This window comes from Camelus ferus, chromosome 8 (assembly GCF_009834535.1).
Source record: "Camelus ferus isolate YT-003-E chromosome 8, BCGSAC_Cfer_1.0, whole genome shotgun sequence".
NCBI classification, from domain to species: domain Eukaryota; kingdom Metazoa; phylum Chordata; class Mammalia; order Artiodactyla; family Camelidae; genus Camelus; species Camelus ferus.
In genome coordinates this window covers 28,279,667-28,298,465 of record NC_045703.1, presented here as the reverse complement: position 1 = coordinate 28,298,465, position 18,799 = coordinate 28,279,667, and the positions used below count along the sequence as shown (strand labels likewise).

Sequence of the window (18,799 nt, the reverse complement as noted above, 5' to 3'; positions counted from 1 at the left end):
TATTTCCTTTCCATAATCCCCTCAACATTGATGAGAAGGCTGGTTTTGTCATTTCCTTGCCAACACAGTGCAGACACCACATTTAAATTCTAGCCAAAGAGATTAAGAGTTACTTCTTTTTAATCCCCAGGATGCGAAGAGGTAGGCAACCATACTACTCAATTTGTATTCGAAAATAGTACAATTCCTACCCTTCCCATTTGTTTTCTTGTTTGGATGAAGCTTAAGACCTGAGAGAATTTCTTCGAGAATCTCTAAAGGGAAAAAAGGAACCAGTAATCAAGGAAGCTTATTGTGGCTTATTAGCTTTATAAGGATTCAAAAATTCAGGGCTTTTATAATCAGCACAAAGGAGTTTTACGACAGTGAGAGCCGAGGGGTTTCTATGGCCAGTAGGGGGCAGCACGTCCCCACAGAGAGTCAGGCTGCGACTCCACCAGCTGCTTCAGTAAGTTCTAGCCCCAGGACTTGCAACCTACTCAGTCAAAAAAGCTCAGTTTGTTACCTTCACTGCTATCTCATGGTTGAAGCAGGATGGTGTTCCTGAGTGTAGAACAAAGCTTAGCTAAAAAACTAGGATAAATCAAAACGTTAAATGCCTGGAATTTAATGCACTTAATGGTGGCACAGAATTAGGGGGGAGAGTATTGTGAACATAAATAGGTATAGCAACATATTGTAGAATAGAGTTTAAACAAATTATTTAATTATTCCAGCCACCATTTCTGCTATAAAGCACAGAAGGAATATCCTTTATTGGATTAATGTTTTATTTCATATCCCTTTTGTTGAGAAGTGCTAAGAATGTCAAATAATATCTTCTCTTCCCCTAGAAATAGGATTTATTGTTTTACCTCTGAAAGCAAATTAACCTGCTCCCTTAATATAGTCCATTCAACTAGCAAATGTTGGTTGAGTGCTTGGTGAAGAGGATATGGGGTAGGAAGCTGTGCCTCTGCTCTTGTTGGAAAAGCAGAAAACACTTGGGACCTGGGTCAGGGAACTTTGGTTCTGGCTTTAGGTGAGGCACCATAACTGGCTGTGTGGCTGAAATTACTTAACTTCTCTGTGCCTCAGAAATGGAAATGAAACTAATGTCATCTGCTTTATTGACCTCATAGGTGTACATATAAAATGCCACTTGCAAAGATGCCTGAAATAAAGAGCAGATACTATACAAATAAAATATTTTAAAAGCTACATTATAATGACTATATCCTACAGCAATAGAAGTAGCAGCTTAGTGAGTCCTTACTGTGTGCCAGGCACTTGGCTAAACATACATGTTTCCTCAGTGAAGAGCATACCCCTGTGAGGCAAGTATTATTAGCCCATCTCCAGGTGAGGAAGTTGAGGTGGTAGGAGACTGGGAAGCTCACCCAGAGTCAGACCCTTAGAATTCAAGTCCAGGTCTGACTCCAGAGTCTAGTTCTTCATCACTCACATTTCTGCATTTAGAAACTGTAGTTATTGTTCCCTTAATTTAAATGAGAACTAGCATCAAAAAGTTGAGTCACATGCTATCTTATGAAAAAATATTAGAACTGTGACTTTCCACGCACATGTCAATTAAGGGAATCAATTAGTTTCACGATCATTCCATGAAATACTTTATAAAAATGAAAATTGGCCATGTGTCTTAACAAAAATTCTAGGATAACTGATGAGAATCACAATTTAGTCTTAGGAGCCTGAGCTATTATGGGTAAAGAGAAAAGCAAACAAGTAACTATGGAAAACCAGAAGAGAAGGATGAACAGGAAGAAGGAATCACAAAAAGAAACCTAGAGGAAAGGTTCTGGCCATTTTTCTCGAGTTTCCTGTCATATGGGAAATAGAGTGGCATGGGAATTTGTAATGAGAAGTTTTCTAGGAAGGCTAAAGCCTCCTGGGTACAGAATTGCCAAAGCCCAAGTAATACCTCCTAAGGATGCCCGGGGGAACTGCTAGGCAGATGTGAAGGGCCTTGCTTTGTGAATTGTGTAGTCTCACTGGCTTGGTGATGAGGTGCCTTACCAGTTCTGGGTACTATTTGGTGCCTTGATAGTTCTTTCATGAATCACACAGCTGCAAAGAAGTTTCCTGGGACATTCAGTGCAGGAGCAAACATCACCTGAGAGCTCCTAGTGTCTGGCAGGCACTGTTCTAACACTTTATATACAATAACCCTTTAATAACTAATTAATAATGGCTCTATTATCTCCATTTTACAGATGAAGAAACTGAGGCTCCCCCCATTTGACAGATTTTATTGTTAAATCACAGAAATTTTAGCGCAAAACAAGAGAAACAGGCTTTTTGTCTCAAGTAAGAGTAGTGCAACCAGGACTTGGACCCAAGTATTCTGGCTCTAGAGTCTCTTCTTAACCACTCCATTAGTTCATCTCTCCATATTAAGAAGGAGGAGGAGGAGGAATAGAAAAAAAAGATGAAGGACAAAATTAATGTATTCTCTGAATACACCATTTAGTTCAACAAGCAGCTTCTAGAGAACCTACTGTGGCCCCTGCCTTGGAACTAGGCACTTTTGGGCCATAGCCCACTCATGTCCTGGAAAAGGACAGGTTATTCCTATACAATGTGATAACTCTGTTAAACAGGAAAGTCTGCTGGTGCATGACAGAAATTCCTGTATTCCCATGTACATACTAAACATGGAAAGTTACTGAGTTTCAATGGCTGACCAGTAAGGCACAGACCCATTCCGTCACAAACCAACTACCATTCTGCTTCCATAAAACAAACCTTGTTTAATCAGGTTGTTCTGCAAAAGTAAAATTTAAACAAATTTACAGCCTTACTTGTTTGGTCTCTGTTGTTTGCTTTGAAGATGGCAAAACACCTGAGCAAAACTTTAGAAAGATTAAGTCCTGCAATTACAAATTAAACAAAAAATCTTCCACCAGTAAAGTTTCTACTTTCACTGTGTGCTTGAAACTCTTCACAACAGGATGGTTGGAAAATATATTCCGCTCTAATCTTCAGAATGATGACTAATCTCCTATTTGCGCCAGTTCATTAAATTGCCTAATGGCAGCTATGGAAAAGTGAATGCCTTATTCCGAAAGCTTTTGCCCCTTAAACGCATGATGAGCAAGTGCATTGTAACAGAGACTAAGGGAGTGTGTCCCCAGGAGTCCCAGTGGGGCAGCGAATTCTAGAGGGATCGCCAGGGAAGTTCCTGCTTCTTGGGTAGGACTTGGGAGCAAAGCCGCGTGGGGAAGGCCGGCGGTGCCTTTAGGCCGGGGAGGGGGACCACCCTTCAGGGTGGGCTGTCGCCTCCTCGCCCCCGTCCACTAGCGGCGGCAGGGAGGAGAGCCGGGACCGAAACCCAGTCGTCGCCCCCGTGTCCGGGTAGTGGGCCTGCGCCCGACGGGCTGCTTCCCAACTCTCGAGGGGATGCGGACCCAGGGTGCCCCATAGAGCTCACACAGCCAGGGGAACACAGGAGCTCCAAAAACAAAGCGAGTGGTTGGGGGAAGGGGCGGCCGCGACCCGCTCGGGGCCGAGCACACAAATTGCTCTGAGCGCGGACGCCGCCCGAACCCAGCCGATCAGCCTGGGAAGGGCACGCGCGTGGCGGCGCCCCGTTACGGTCGCCAGCCCTGGGACATTCACAAAGCCCACACAATTCCCCTTTCTCTGGGGCGGGGATTTGAGAAAACCCAAGCTGCGGGAGTCCCAGCGCCAGCGCCGCAGTCAGAACTGGGACTGGAGACTGCCCGCCAGGCGGGAGGCTCAGGCTTTTCTTCGGGGGGTAAGATGGCAGGTCCGGGGAAACAAAGGAAACTTGGGCCGGGCCCCCGGAGCGACGTGTGTGGCTAGCGAGTTCGCCTCGGGTCCTGTGTGGGAGTCGCCGGAGCCTGTGCCAGCCTGCAGGTTGCCCGCCCAGGGAAATACAAAGCATCCTGCCAAGAGCGGGGGCACCCGCCGCCCACCTGCAGGCCCGGGGTCTCCCGGCCTGCGGAGGGAGAGGGCGCGGGGAGCTCGGGGCGGGCGGGGGCGGGGAGGAGGCGGGCGAGCGCGCGGGAGGTGGGGTGGTGGTGGTGGCGGCGGCGGCGGCGGCGGCGGGGGAGGGGAGCGCGGGTGGGTGGGTGGGCGGAAGGTGCCACGTCACCGCTATTGTGTCTTCCCAGTATATAAGATCCCGCCCGCCCGCCGCGCTCACCACCTTTCCAGCGCCAGTCTAGAGCCAGCTGTCCTCCACGCACCCGGCATCCAGTGAGACGCGCCGCGCACCGACGGAGCGGACATGGGCAGAGCAATGGTGGCCAGGCTTGGACTGGGGCTGCTGCTCCTGGCACTCCTCTTACCTACGCAGGTGAGGCTCGGGGGCCCGACAGGGCTCGGAGGCCGCGCCCGAGAGTGATGGGGCCGCCCCCAGGGGACCGACCTGCGCCCCTAACTCGAGCCGCGGACCGGGACTCGGAGAGAGAATTTAGCACAATTTGACCTGGGGGAGGGCAATGTGGAGCCCACTTACTACTCCCTGGCGGCTGCCCCCACCCTTCCCGCGGCCCCGGGAACAATGAAGCTTCGCGCGTGGACTGGGAGGACCCTGCCCCACCCCAGGTTCCTTGCAGCCCTTCCTGGGCAGGCTGGCGCCCACCGTCTGCTTCCATCTAGAAGTCCGAGGCGATAGCAGGGAAACTAATGTGCGCTCCCCACTCTGGAGCGCCCGGAGACCTTAGACTCTTAGAGGAGGTTGTCCCCGGATCCCAGGAGCGCCCCGCTTCCTTCTCCGAGTGTCTTGGCGTCCCCAGCGCGCACCACACAAAGAGAGGGGACGATCCCCTTCGACAGGCGCTGCTCTCGCCCATTTTCCACTCAGAGCTGGTTCGTGTATCCCGAGGAAGCACCGGCTATCTGGCTCTATTAAACCACCCCAGTCCCGCGTGGTTTGGGGCTGAAGCTTGGGCGGGGACCCTCCTGGGGACCCTCCTGGGGACCCTCCCCCGACCCTACGCTCTCCCCAGGGCGATCCTACAGGTCCATCTCTGGTCACCACGAAACCCCGTGTTTGTCAGATTGGCTAGCTCTGGGCAAGCGGCGGGCGGGACATTTCTGCCCCGAGTCCCCGCCAGGCTTTGTCCTTGTTCCCTCAGCCACTTCCCCAGATACTCTGTCCCGGGAACCGACCTCACTCCCGCGTGGTGGCCTCCAGGGAGGCCAGGGCTGAGCCAGGGAGACCCGAGCAGGGCGGGGGGCGGCAGCGCTGGGAAGGCGAGAAAGGACATTTGCCTCCTGCCGCTTGGGCTTGGAGGGCAGGGGTGTCCGAGCAGGTAGCTCTTCATCGCCTTCAACTGGGGCTTTCTGAGGAGTGTCTCCTGAGTGTTTCCTCTGAAAAGTTGGGTGTGCCAGGTCCTTGGTCCCCTAACACCCAGCAGCCGGGCTCACCTGGGAGCTCAGCCTGAGAGTGGAGCCCTCGCCTTCCTCTCCGTGGGGCCGGGTAACTGTACCCTATTGTCTAGCGGGTCGGGTCGGCTGCGCTCTGGAGCTTTTCACGATTTGGTGGGGGATGGGCGCGGCCACCAGAAACACTGGTCTCTCCTACCCCCGCCCCGATCTTTTTTTCCAGTCTCTCCCCAGAAAATGTTAAAAGGGAGGGTTTAGTTAAGCCAATAAATCTAGTTTGGTAGGGAAAAATTTTAATGTCAATTTAATATGTTAACATCAGTGTTTTTCGTTGATTGTAGAGAACCTTTTGCTTCTCCTATTGATGCTCTGAGCTCTATTTAAAAAAAGTCACCTGCTACAGAAAGATTTTTGTATAAGTAAGAACAGATTACCTTAAGGGATCCCAAACCATGTCTTGCCCCCAGTGACTCTTGTTTTAAATTATTTCCCTTATCATTAATGTTATTTTGCTTTTAGTGGGAGTGCTTTTTCCTGGTAGCACAAGCGAATAACGTACTAGATGCCCAATACATATATTTGACTTGATTGAGACTTTTTAAAATTAGTCTATTTTAGATAGGATCTGTAAATTTTTTACTTAGTGTTTGCTTAATAACCTTATGGGCTTTACAAGAAAAGGAGCTGGGTTTACCTTAGGGGCTTACAACAAAAGATAGAATGGTTTTATCTTTGGATTGATAGGCAGCCAAATGTACATGTGGCCCAGACCTGTTTTGTGCCACGTCCTCCATCCCGCCTGTAATCAGAAGCCCTTGTAAACCCTCTCTTGCAGTGAGAGCTGAAATCTCCCATCTGCCTTTGTTCTGTGATAAAGGAGAGATTATCACGTGCCTCACTGGTCTATGCATTTCGGGACTTGAAAAATAGTATGGTGAAAGATGCCAGTCAGGCGCTGGGACAGTGGGGGGACCATGGTCCTTGGCCACAGGGCTGGGCTTGGTGACTAGGCAGAGAGGCTGCTGCTGGTGAAAACTTAGCACCAAACCCTCTTGTCTGTTGTGAAGTCATTCCGACTTAATGTGCTTTGAGTGAAATCGTTCTGCCTTAAGGCAGGGGCTCATTTTTCAATTTGAAACAAATATTGTGGCCATTTTTGAGAAGGGTTATATATAATTTCAAGATTTCAAGGTAGCAGATAAGATCCCCAGAACCCCTTAAGTGCAAGGCTGTATTAAATGGGTATATGACAGTTACGTGGCAAATCCAGGATAGCTGGTGACTCAATTCTTATACCTCATGTCTCAAATCACCATATATTAAAATCCAAATTATTTGTGCAACTTTAAAATCTCCCCCCTCCTGGGGAAAATAGAGGAAACCTTTCTGCAACGCCAGTAAGTCAGTATAATCTCAGAAACTGGCTTAGTTAACTTGGTTCCTTATTACTTTATAAAGAATTAAGGATAAAGTCTTACTCTTGGGAGTTATGTAGTTATTGAAGAACATTTTTGTTTGCTTGTTTTTGGTTGTTGCTCTTTGCAGTCATTAGGGAATTGGTTTTGAAACTAAAGAGAAGGATCTTGGGACTAAGCAAAAATTCAGAATGAAATGATGAGGGTAAGGGAATAATAGGAAAAGAGCAATCTAAGAATATATCATCTCTCTTAATTGCATATTAAGTGTATGTGGAGACAACTGTGATGTGGAAATTGATCAGTGTATCTTTTCATATATTTTAGATTTATTCAAATCAAACAACTGTTCCACCAGTTTCAAGTAACTCCTCCCAGACTACCTCGGCCATCCCAAATCCAGCTAATGCCACCACCAAGGCACATAATGGTGCACTGCAGTCAACAGCCAGTCTCTTCATGATCTCGGTCTCCCTTCTACATCTCTACTGTTAAGAGACTCAGGCCAAGAAACATCTATACTTCCCCATCTTCTAAACTCAATTCATATGGCATCTAGACATCCAGTGTGACAAGGAAAAGTCTTCATTGAATGAATCTGCTAATTCCACACCTTATTTTATTGACAGAAAATGTTGAGGATCCCAAATTTGATTGGTTTGAAGAGCATGTGAAGGGTTTGACTAGATGATGAATGCCAGTATTAAATCTGCTGGAGTTTCCTGTACAAGATGGAGAGACAACATCCAAAATTAGTTAAGAGATGATTTCCTTAAATGTGGCTTAAGAAGTATGGACACATAAAACTTTACTTTGCAGATGAGAATAGATTTCATCTTACTTAGAGATAAAGGATGGGATGTGGAACAGAGATTCAGTTTTCATTTGGTTCATTAAATTTATAAGGCCATGAAACAATTAGGTAATACAGAAAGCTTCTGTGATTCTATTTATATGTACATTAGAAGGAACTTCCAAATATTACTGTAAATCCTCAATGTAAATCCTCACTTTCAGCAGTACTAATTTAATGCTGATGTACTCTGGATACAATTTTATGTTAAACTATCATTGTTCTTTTGGGAACTGAACTCTTTCCTCTGGGGCTTTGGATTTGACATTGCATTTGACTTTTTATGTAGTAATTGACATGTGCCAGGGCAATGATGAATTGGAATCTACCCCAAATCCAAGCATAATGAGTACATTTTGCTTATATCCTTATCAACTATTCTTACTCGGTAAGAGCACTAGATTCTTTTAGCTAAACTGATAACAGAGTAGAAGTACATTGACCTCAACTAATTTCAAAATGCTTTTTATTTCTGCATCTGTTAAGTGCTTTTTATGGTTTTAAAAATGGTCTCTTTTGAAGGTAAAATTGACAAATCTTGAAATTAAAAAGGCAAATATGTGAAGGAGCCAAACTGTAATCAAGTACTTGGGAGGTGAAGACTGGAAGCTTGCTTTCATTAAATTCAGAAAAACTTTTATACTCTTTTCTGTAAATACTTTTTTTAAAAATGGAATCAGAGTAGCCACATTTGGAACACTTTCTGTTATCAGTCAATATTTTTAGATAGTTAGAACCTGGTCCTCAGCCTAAAGTGGGCTTGATTTTGGAAAGTAAGTCTTTTCACAACTGCCTCGATGCACAGAAACCTTTTTAAAAATAGACAGTCCCTTAAGTCTTTTGTTCGCATGGTCACACACTGATGCTTAGATGTTCTGATATCTAATATGGCCACAGTAGTCTTGATAACCAAAGTCATTTACTTCCCATCTTTAGAAACCTACACTGGAACAACCATATCCAGCAGATCTCAAGCTACTGTGTGTGTGAATGAACATTCCCTTTTCGTTTCATACCTGAATGCTGTACATCTATTTTGGATTGTATATTGTGTTTGTGTATTTATGCTTTGATTCATAGTAACTTCTCATGTTATGGAATTGATTTGCATTAAACACAAACTGTAAATAAAATGGCTGAATGAGCAATCCATTGAATTTTTAAGTTTTTCCGATGCAAGGAATACTTGGTGGGTTATCATGGTTGTATGAGTCTATTTAAACCATTAGGGATATACCTCAGTATTTTCCTATTAAATGGAACATTACAGTTAAGCTGTTTTGCATTGCCAACTAGCAGTGTGTCTTAGCTAAAGAATTCATCTGAAAGTTGATATCTTTAAGCCTTTAAGTGGGCATCCCTTCTTACTCAGCAACTGCTGAATACCAGCGATATGTCAGGATACTGAAGATTAGATCAAATACTGAACTTGCTAGGCAAGGTCTTTTATTATAGTTGAGAAACAAGTATATGTATAATGACAAATAGGCAGTATACCGTCAAGTAGTGCTGTGAGGAAAACAGGCCAGAGTGGCAATCATGGGCCGTGGTTGAGTGATTGATGATCTTGTACATTTGTGCCAGGTTATGGAGAATCTGGAGGAAAATTCCTGCTGGAGGGAACAACACATGCTAAATACTGTAGTCTATTTAATCACTGGCACTGTTTTCCTATCTGAACAGAGGGCCACAAGTCACTTTGGTTTCCTAAATTATCATTTCCATCTGCTCCTTTCATACTCCTGAATTCTTTTCTTGGACTCTTTTGAGTGTAATCCTGGACTCCTTAGCTCTAGCCAGAGAAAGTCTGGGATTTGGGAATAAGAGGATGTTGCATCCCCATGTGGAATTTCTTCATCAAGGAAATCAGTTCTGTTTTTAAAGCCTTAAGCTGATGCAATTAAGCCCACCCAGTTAGGAAAATCTATTTATAATCAACTGCTTGCAGACAGTATTTACGAAATGCTTTATAGCGACACCTAGACTAGTATTTGGTTGATAACTTGGGATTAGCCAAGTTGACGCATGAACTCATCGTTACCTAGTTCATCTCTTGTCAGCTTGGCACCCACAGTCATTTCTGAATCATTTAATCTCCAAATTAAAGAAAATAACAAGGTCATACTTCTAACATGATAAAACTACCCTTCATACAACCCAAAACACCATCCCTTTCCCTAGAAGAGGATGCAAACTGTATCGTGTTCACTCTTGATATCACACAAAGTAAATACTGTGATATAAAGTTAACCATCTTTAGTGCATATGTTAGATAAGAGAATAAGAGAGGAGAGAAAATAAATATATACTTTATATATGTACAAACATAAGGAAGAAATATAACTACAGTCCTAATTTCAGCAACTGATCATATGGCTATAGGTGATATTTATAGCTACTTTCTTCCATCATCCAGTCCGTGTTTCCTTTGCCCTCAGCAAGCACTTCAGCTGGCCTGGGTTGTGGGGAGCAGGGGGATGGTGAAAGAAACCTTTTGCCTGAATTTGGTTATGGTTTTCTACTGACTTTGATCATAGGACACAGTAGTACTAAGAGAGATACTCTATCAGATCTCCTGTATTCCAGACATCTTTAACCTCCACTGTATGGAAGCAACCCAGTTTTTCCCTTGGTAGTCAGGATCAATCACACCAGCACTCAGTTCAGTAACTCCCTGCTTTGTTGACTAAGAGGCTTGAGATGCTCAAGGTGGTTGGGTAGCAGTTGCCCAACTTCCATTTCAATGAAACTTGCTGTGGCTCTTGGTAGAAGCATTCTACCTTTTGAAACTAAGATCTCTAGACCAGCAGAACATAAGGTCTCAGGGATAGGAAGTAAAATTTTTGGTAGTGGATCACTTACCAGGGGTAATAGTGAATGGTGCCACTCCCATTTTTACCCTAAAATTCCTAGAACTGAATTCTAGGTATGGGAGAAACAGCATCGTATTTGGAGCATTTATAGCCTCCTGGAGTTTAGCACTCTAGCCCTGTGAGATATTGCCACTTAGCTAGAGCTGTAACTTGAATTTTCAAAAACCACTGTTCAGGGTAATGCGGGATAAATGAATTCCATGAGCATGCGTGCATTGTCACATGTCATTGGTTGAGTTCCTTGATCAGAAGCAATGTTGTGTGGATCACCATGATGGTTGATAAGGTATTCTGTAAGTCCATGGATGGTAGTTTTGGTATAAGCATTACATGCAGGGAAGGCAAATCTATATTTAGAATACATGTCTATTCCAATGAGAATAAAATGCTGCCGCCTCTATGATGGAAGTGGCCCATATAATCAACATTCCTCCTGGCTGTTCACCGGAGCCATATAGGGAGCTCAGTGCTGGTTTCTGTTGCAGCAGATTAGACACTCAGCAGTGGCTGTAACTAGATCGGCCTTAATACGAGCTGATGTTACTGGGGCCATGCTTAATCTCCATCCCTGCCACCATGGTCACTTTGTTCATGAGCCCTTTGGGTGATGACAGAATGTCCAGGGAAAGAAGCTAACTGGTATCCAAAGAACAGTCCATCTTATCCACTTGATTATTAAAATCCTCCTCTGCTGAGGTTACCTTTATTGAGCATTCACATGGAACACAAGTATCTTCATATTCTTTTCCCATTCAGAGAGGTCTATCTATATACATCTTTCTCAGCCTGCCTTGTCACTAGTTTTCCAGTCATGTTCTTTCTGTGTCCATCCTGTCAAACTGTTGGCCACAGACCATGAGTTGGTGTAGACTTACACCTCTGGCCATTTTTCCTTCCAAGCAAAATGAACAGCCAGCTTCATTGCTTGTAATTCTGCCCACTGGGAGTATTTCCCTTTACCATTGTTCTTCAGGGATGTCCCAGAAGGGAGGTGGAGAGCTGTAGCTGTCTGCTTCGGGATGTTGCAGCACCTTCTGTATCTTGCAGCACCTTCTGCAAACTGGGTCCAAGTTTTCTCTTCCTCAGTCAACTGGTCATAGGGAACTCCCCGTGGAGACATAGGTTCAGGCTGGGAGAGAGAAGGTAAGCTAGCAGGAATATGCACCATTGGCATTTGGGCTACTTCCTCCTGTAAGTTACTCTATGTATCTTTAGGGCCTGCTCAAGCCCAATATCATACATGCCACTTTCATTTGACAATGGAGTGCTGCTATGCACACCCAACTTTATGGGTTGGTGGTTAGAACACACCCAGGTCATGATGGGAAGCTCACTTTGCATAGTGATCCATGTTTAAGCATTTAGTCTTCACTAAAGTCCAGTAGCAAGTCAAACCATGTTTCTCAAGGAAGAGTTGCTGCCTGTAGAGGATGGCAGGGCTGTGCTCTGAGATCTTAAAACTGACCATCAACACCAACCCTTGGTCTAATATAAATTTATAGAAAAGCAACCAAAAGCTTGGGCATATCTTTTAAAAAGCAATCATCAATGCTTATGGAGTAAGAAAAAAAACTACTTTTTCAACTGTTCTTTGAAAATGGTTTTAAACAAATATGAGCTGTTTCATTTCTTGGGAAAAAGCTCCAAATTCTACTCTGGGGTTATACTTAAAATATTCATACTTAAATATTATCATTATGTTATTTATGGCTAAATTGTGTAATGAGTAGCCATTGTATTGGGTGTCTGTTGAACTAAGTTTACCCTTAGTAGATAAAAGCAATTTAGAGAAAAGCAGATAACTGAAGCACTATGCCACAAGGTTAAGGTGAGAAAAATCTATTTAGAAGTAAACATATTCTAAACACACACACCCAATGCCACTGTCCTTAAAATAGAACTCAAATATTTAGGTTGCTGAAAAGTATGTGTTTTTCATTTCTCATAGACCTTATCTGGGATTAGCTTCATTATTTTTGGATTCTTTTCTTCGTATAAAGAGAGCTTTTTTTTTTTTTCTTTCTAATTTTGGTAAGATAGCACTTTTTGACACAACACAATCACCATTATGATTTGCTTCTCAGTTTCTCTTCAAATTACGTCTAAATTTAGAATCAAATGCATATCTAAGAAACTTTAGGAAGTCTGGTACATTGCTGGTACTTCATAAACATGGGCCAGCATTCTTTTTTTTTTTTTTTTTTAATGAATGTATGAACATTGCACTGACCTATCTGTGAGTTCTTTGCAGGCAGGAACTGTGCCGTATTTCATTTCTGGATTCCTGATATGTGACTGAGAATGGGTGCTCAGTTAATACTGCAACAGACAGCAGCAATACCTTAGCACAGAGTAAGTGGGGGAGGAGAGGGCAGACCTTTGATACTATATTAGGTCTTAGGGGGAAGAACAAGAAGGTAGTTAGGACTATTTCTTAACAGGCTGGTCTTTTGTGGCTGCTCAGTTTTCATCAGATAAGCAACCTGCTTATCTCCAATGATGGTTCTCAACTCTGCATATCAGAATTACTTGTGAAGCTTTTTAGAAAGTTGATGTCTGCCCCCTTTGCCTACCTAGAAGATTCTGATTTAATAGGTCCAACTGGACATCAGTCATCAGTAGTTTTTAAAAGGTCTCCAGGTGATTCTAATGTGCAGCCATATTGAGAAGCACAAGTGAGAGCTGGTTTGGGCAGCTCAGTTTCTTAGACTATCCGGCTGGCAGAGGCTGGAGAGTCAGATGTGGTCCCCGTCATTGGCTTCAGATCTGTGACTAACAGAGTGCTTGCATCAGGGCTGTACTTGGAGACAGGTAAGGTCACTTTCCTCTAGTCCATTGTTTGGATTTCTACCCAACTCAATAAGGACACATGGATTCACGGTAGAGTCCTCTGGGTCTAGTGTCTGGGCCAGCATCATAAGCAGATACAGTTGCCAGTCCTGGGTCTGAAAACCTGCTCCATGTTCCCTGTAAGCCTCTCTTGGCTTTAAGAGCATAGGATTTTGGGGAGATATTTTCCAGTTTAAAAATACTAAGATTCCATCCAATTAAAAAAAATTCCATGATTCAGAATTTTTTTTTTTCCTGTGAGCTTTTGTGAGCTTGCTCTCCCATCCATGAAAAATTTGGCTCAGTACTCCATGCTGAGCCTACAAAAATTAATGCAAATTCATTTGTTATTACTATGGGAGATACTGGGCATTCATCATACTCATTTGTTCTGTTATTTGGTTGTCATTTTGCATCCTACTGCATTTTCTGGAGACTTAGAATAGGGTTCTCTTAATGATAGATTAGCACAATCTAATTGGTAGTTGCTGTTCACCTTAGATGAGACTGCAACAACTTTGAGCTGTTTGATGGGGCTAGTGAAATACCACCAGTGACACAACCCTTGTTGAGACTTGGGTGTGAATGCAATGAGGAAACAGTGTTTCCCTTTGTAGCCTCATCATTAACACTGTGTTTATCAGTGTGTATTTGGTTTTGTATTTACTTATCACTTGCTTATTCATTTATTTATTCTATGTCTTACTCCAATTAAAATTTTTTTTGAGTCAGATTATAGAAACATGCATTATATACCAGGTTACAAATGGATGAGGAATTTGAGGGAGGGAATAAATAAGGGCAGAAAACCATGAATTCATGGCTAGGATTCAAGAATGCTTGTCATAGGGTCCTGAGTAGCTGTTATAGCCAGTGGAAGGAAGGGGCCATGATTAGAAACAGAAGCTAAATTAAATGAATTTAAAACACCTGAGTAAACCAGAAATGTCAAGGTCTGAGGAAAGATTTGAGTGTGTTCTTAGGAGGGGGGTTTCCAGGTGAATATGGTCAATGTCATTGGCATCATCCCTGCAATGAGAACAACAGCAAATTTCTTAAGTATATCTATTTCTTATCATTTTCATCCAGACAAGTGACATGGCAAAGCATAATTTAGCAGATATAATTTTATCAGCAGCCAAAATGGTGTTAACCAAATCTGCACCTCTAGGGAAAAAAATTGAACATTTAGAGGACTGTATGGTCAACGTCATCCATGAATATTATTTTTGTAATTGAGCTTTTTGATATGAATCGAGCAGAAAATAATGGCAAACACCATGTACGAATCATTACTCTAAATGCTTTTACATATATTTGCTCATTTAATACTTGACATAGTTCTGTGTGGTCAATGCTACAAGCATCATCGTCATCTTTTTATAGATGAGAAAACCCAAACATTCGGTAGCTTGCCCAAGGTCAGCCCGTAATAGACTATTTGAACCTGCATCGTGTGGTTTTTTGCTCTCAGCCACTGCACCATCATTGCCTCTCTGAGAGTTTGGGGTGATCTTCTCCGACAGGATCATGGAGTATGGCTTTTCAATTTGTGTTTAAGAAAAAATGTGTTAGAATACAAACTTGTGGTTGCCAAGGGGGAGGAGGGTGGGAAGGGATAGACTGGGAGTTCAAAATTTGTAGATACTAATAGGCATATGTAGAATAGATAAACAAGATTATACTGTATAGCACAGGGAAATACATACAAGATCTTGTGGTAGCTCACAGCGAAAAAAAATGTGACAATGAATATATATATGTTCATGTATAACTGAAAAATTGTGCTCTCCACTGGAATTTGACACAACATTGTTAAATGACTATAACTCAATAAAAAAAAAAGTTTAAAAGAAAAGAAAAAAATAAGTTAAGCATGAGCATGTTCAGTGAAAAACTAAGTATTCAATTTCTACTTATTAAAAAAGGTGGTGATGAGTATAAAACTTCACAAAATATTTGTCCAATATCTGCCATGAGTTTGATAATAGTATAGCATGGAAAATGGAAGACAAACATTTGTGGAAGAGGCATTAACACCTACTTAAGAGTTACCGGTTATTTTGAAGGAGATTATGCCCCAAGACTACATTTAAAATGTGGATCCACAAAAGATGTATTTACATCTTGCTTTGTGAGAAAGTCTATATTTTATCAAATAAATACTTCTTCTAAATTAAAAAAGAAAAAGAAGAACAAATGTGTAAGTTTTTACACTTATCCGTACAGTAAAGCTGACACCGTCATGAAAATAAAGGAGTGCATGCAGGGCTGAAGAGCTGCCACGGCATGTCCATACTGGGGTGTCAAACAAATTAGTGATGCAGGTCAAAGAGGTCTATGGCTTTCCAGCAGGATGTGAAGGGATCTAACAAGGGCACCTGGGGGTGCGGGGAGGTTGGTGATGGAGAGAACTGAGCAGACTGAGCCTCATAGCACTTTCCTCTCCCCGCTCCCATTCCGCCTCGCCCCCACCCAAGTAGAGCACTGCCATGGTGATCTGTTTCTCATTTGGGGTTTACATGTAAATGTTAATTAAGCAAAAACTTCCAAGGCAAAACAAGTTGGAAATTAGTGTTCTCTGCCATCACAACCACAATAAATTTTTTTAATGCTCAAATTTGTTGTTTCTTTCTACTAGGTGAGCAATCGACGTTCGTTGCTCAAATTATGAAAAAAAGTTTCAAAGAAGTACAAGACACCTATAATCCCAGCAATGACTACAATTTGTATTTTAATGCAAATTCTTCCAGTCTTCCCCTGCCATGCATTTATACAGATGTTTGTACATGCAAACATATATATTTCAACAAAATTTTTTATAACCTGCCTCTTTTCATTTAATTCTCTATCACATGATCATTTCTGCAATATGATTTTAAAATAATTTCATAGTGTTATATTCTTCATATGTACTGTCTTTAATCAGTTTCCTGTTATTGGATATTTAGATTGTATCTGATGTTCTCCCAATTATAAATAAATTATATTTTAAAAAACATCTTCTTAATTTTTATTTTAGTTTTTGGGGGGAGGTAATTAGGTTTACCCACTTATTTATTTTTAGAGGAGGTACTGGAGATTGAACCCAGGACCTTGTGTATGCGCTGCACTCTACCACTTGAGATATACTATCCCCTTTATAAACATCTTTGTATCTACTTCTTTATTTTTTTATTCTTTAAAAAAATTATTTTTTTGGCAGGGGGAGGTAATTAGGTTTATTTATTTATTTATTTTTAGAGGAGATATTGGGGATAGAAACCAGGATCTCATGCATGCTAAGTGTGTGCTCTACCACTTGAATTATACCCATCCCTCTGTAACTAGTTTTTTGCTTCAATCTCTATTTCCTTTTTTGGGAGGGTGGGAATAAAATCATTTTATTGAGGGGCTTCAGGGGAGGGTCAAAGTGCTGGGAGGACAATGAGATTCCATATCCTCACCCAGCTGGGGTCTCCCCAGCTTCACAGTCATTGGAAAGCTGTATTTCCTTTTAATGAAATCTTAGGAGTAGGATTTCTTGGCAGACATTGTGATGTGCCACCTAGATCTCCCTTTAGGACACAGTGACTCATTTCCCCACTTCCGAGGGTGCTGACTGCTAACTACTCACAACTGATTCCCTTCCCAGTACCTCCCTTGGCTGAAGGAAGTTACCTCACCTGAGGTTATGCGCCTTCTCAGGACCAGCTCACTGTCAGTGCTTGTGGATGTAAAAGTCCTAAGGCCCAGCCTCCTTGCCTCAATCCCAGTCAGCTCTGGAGGGCCAGCCAGCCCAGCTCCCACTCCCATGGAACCAGGTGAGGCTTTCATTCCCAAAGTATCACAAAGTACCCCCCTGCTCCTTCTGCCCAGTCCTGCTTCCCTGGCCCCCTCACAGGTGTCGAATCTCAGGGCATTCCCCTCCAGAGCCTCTCACACACAGATCTCTCAGCATCTGCCTCCCTGGGAACCTGACCTAAGACAAAATGTCACATACATTTTAATATAGTTTTAAATAGTTTAAAAACAACAGGAGTGTATGCTTGTTAATATTTCAAGTCGGTAGGCCTAGCTGAAGAATTGCATGAAGGCCAGAGTGGTTGTAGCAGAAAGAGGGAGCAGGAGAGGCGTGTCCCATGAAGGTGCAGAGTTTTGCAAGGGCCAGACCGTAAAGGACTTTGCAAACTGTTGTTTTAGGGGCGTGGCAGGAAGCAGATGACACATCCAGTTGTGTAATTTGAGGGCAGTCTAATGAAGAGATTGCTTACAAGGGTGTGGGCAGGGTTTAGTAAAGGCCAGGAGAAGGAGCATTATCCCTGCTGGTGCTAGCAGGGAGCCCTTAAGGACCAAAACAGATGCAGTTACTGGAATCCAGTTAGTCACTGTGTGGAGAAGGATGCCTGACAGGAGCTGTGGCTTTTCAGTGGAGGGACACAGCCGCACTGAGGTGACCTGGCAGAGAGGAATGTCGGGGAAAGGTACCTCATCTTTACCCTCCCGCCACCCTCCAGACTTCCTAGTATTGCCTCCCATTTGCCAAACCCTCCTGGCAGCCAGAGAGCACGATCCATACAGGTCAGCCTCCAGGGACACAGCAGACAGGGTGAAGCCAAGGGAAGACTGGACCAGGAGGGGCAAACCAAAAACCTCCAGCACAGCCATGGACTTTATCTCAAGAGCAATGGTGCTAGAGGCTGAATGGTGTTCCCCTCAAGTTCATATGTTGAAATTCAAACCCCAGTAGCCCAGAATGTGACTGTATTTGGGGACAGGGCCTTTAAAGATGTAATTCAGGTAAAACGAAGTCATATGAGGAGGTGTCCTAATTCAATACGACCGGGGTCCTTAGAAGAAGAGGTTAGGACACAGATATCCACAGAAGAAAGACCAAACGAGGACAGAGAAAGTAGCCATCTGCAAGCCAAGGAGAGAGGCCGCAGAAGAAACTAGCCCTGCCGACACGTTGCTTTTGGACTTCCAGCCTCTAGAACTGTGAGAAAGTTAATTTCAGACAGCCATGCAGTCTGCGGTATTTTGTTATAACATCCCTGGCAAACTAACAAATGGAAAGTCATTTAAGGCTGGGGGTGGGGTGATATGATCAGGTCTTCATTTTGGAAAGATGGCCTGGTTTTAGCTGAGAACTGATTGGAAGGTGGCCAGAGGAGATGCCGAGACACCATATAGGAGGCTATTTTATAATCTAGGTGAGAGACACATAAATAGATTCCACTCCTAGCAGTGGAGAAGGAGAGAAGTGGATGGATTTCAGAGATAGTTAAAAAATAAAGTCAACACAACTTGATAATAGATTGGATAACCTGGGTGAGGGAGGAGACATAAAGAATATTTATTTGTCAGATTTTGATTGAATACCTACTCTGTGCCAGCCACATTCTCTTCTAGATCCTCAGGGGTACAGGTTATATCCTAAGTTTGCAGGGTGTGCAAGGGAATGGCTAGTGACCTCTGAAATGGGAGACGCTTGA

General features: G+C 43.1%; 1 long non-coding RNA gene across 2 annotated transcripts; it reads left to right on the top strand.

Annotated features, from left to right (window-relative positions):
* The first annotated feature begins 3,177 nt into the window (after positions 1-3,177).
* Positions 3,178-8,771, top strand: LOC106729978. Of its 2 annotated transcripts, none has more exons than XR_004321870.1 (3): positions 3,178-3,192; positions 4,137-4,321; positions 7,098-8,771. It is a non-coding gene; the product is annotated as an uncharacterized LOC106729978 (long non-coding RNA). The 2 variants fall into 2 exon arrangements; XR_004321869.1 differs by lacking the exon at positions 3,178-3,192 and adding an exon at positions 3,865-3,879.
* The last annotated feature ends 10,028 nt before the right edge of the window (positions 8,772-18,799 follow it).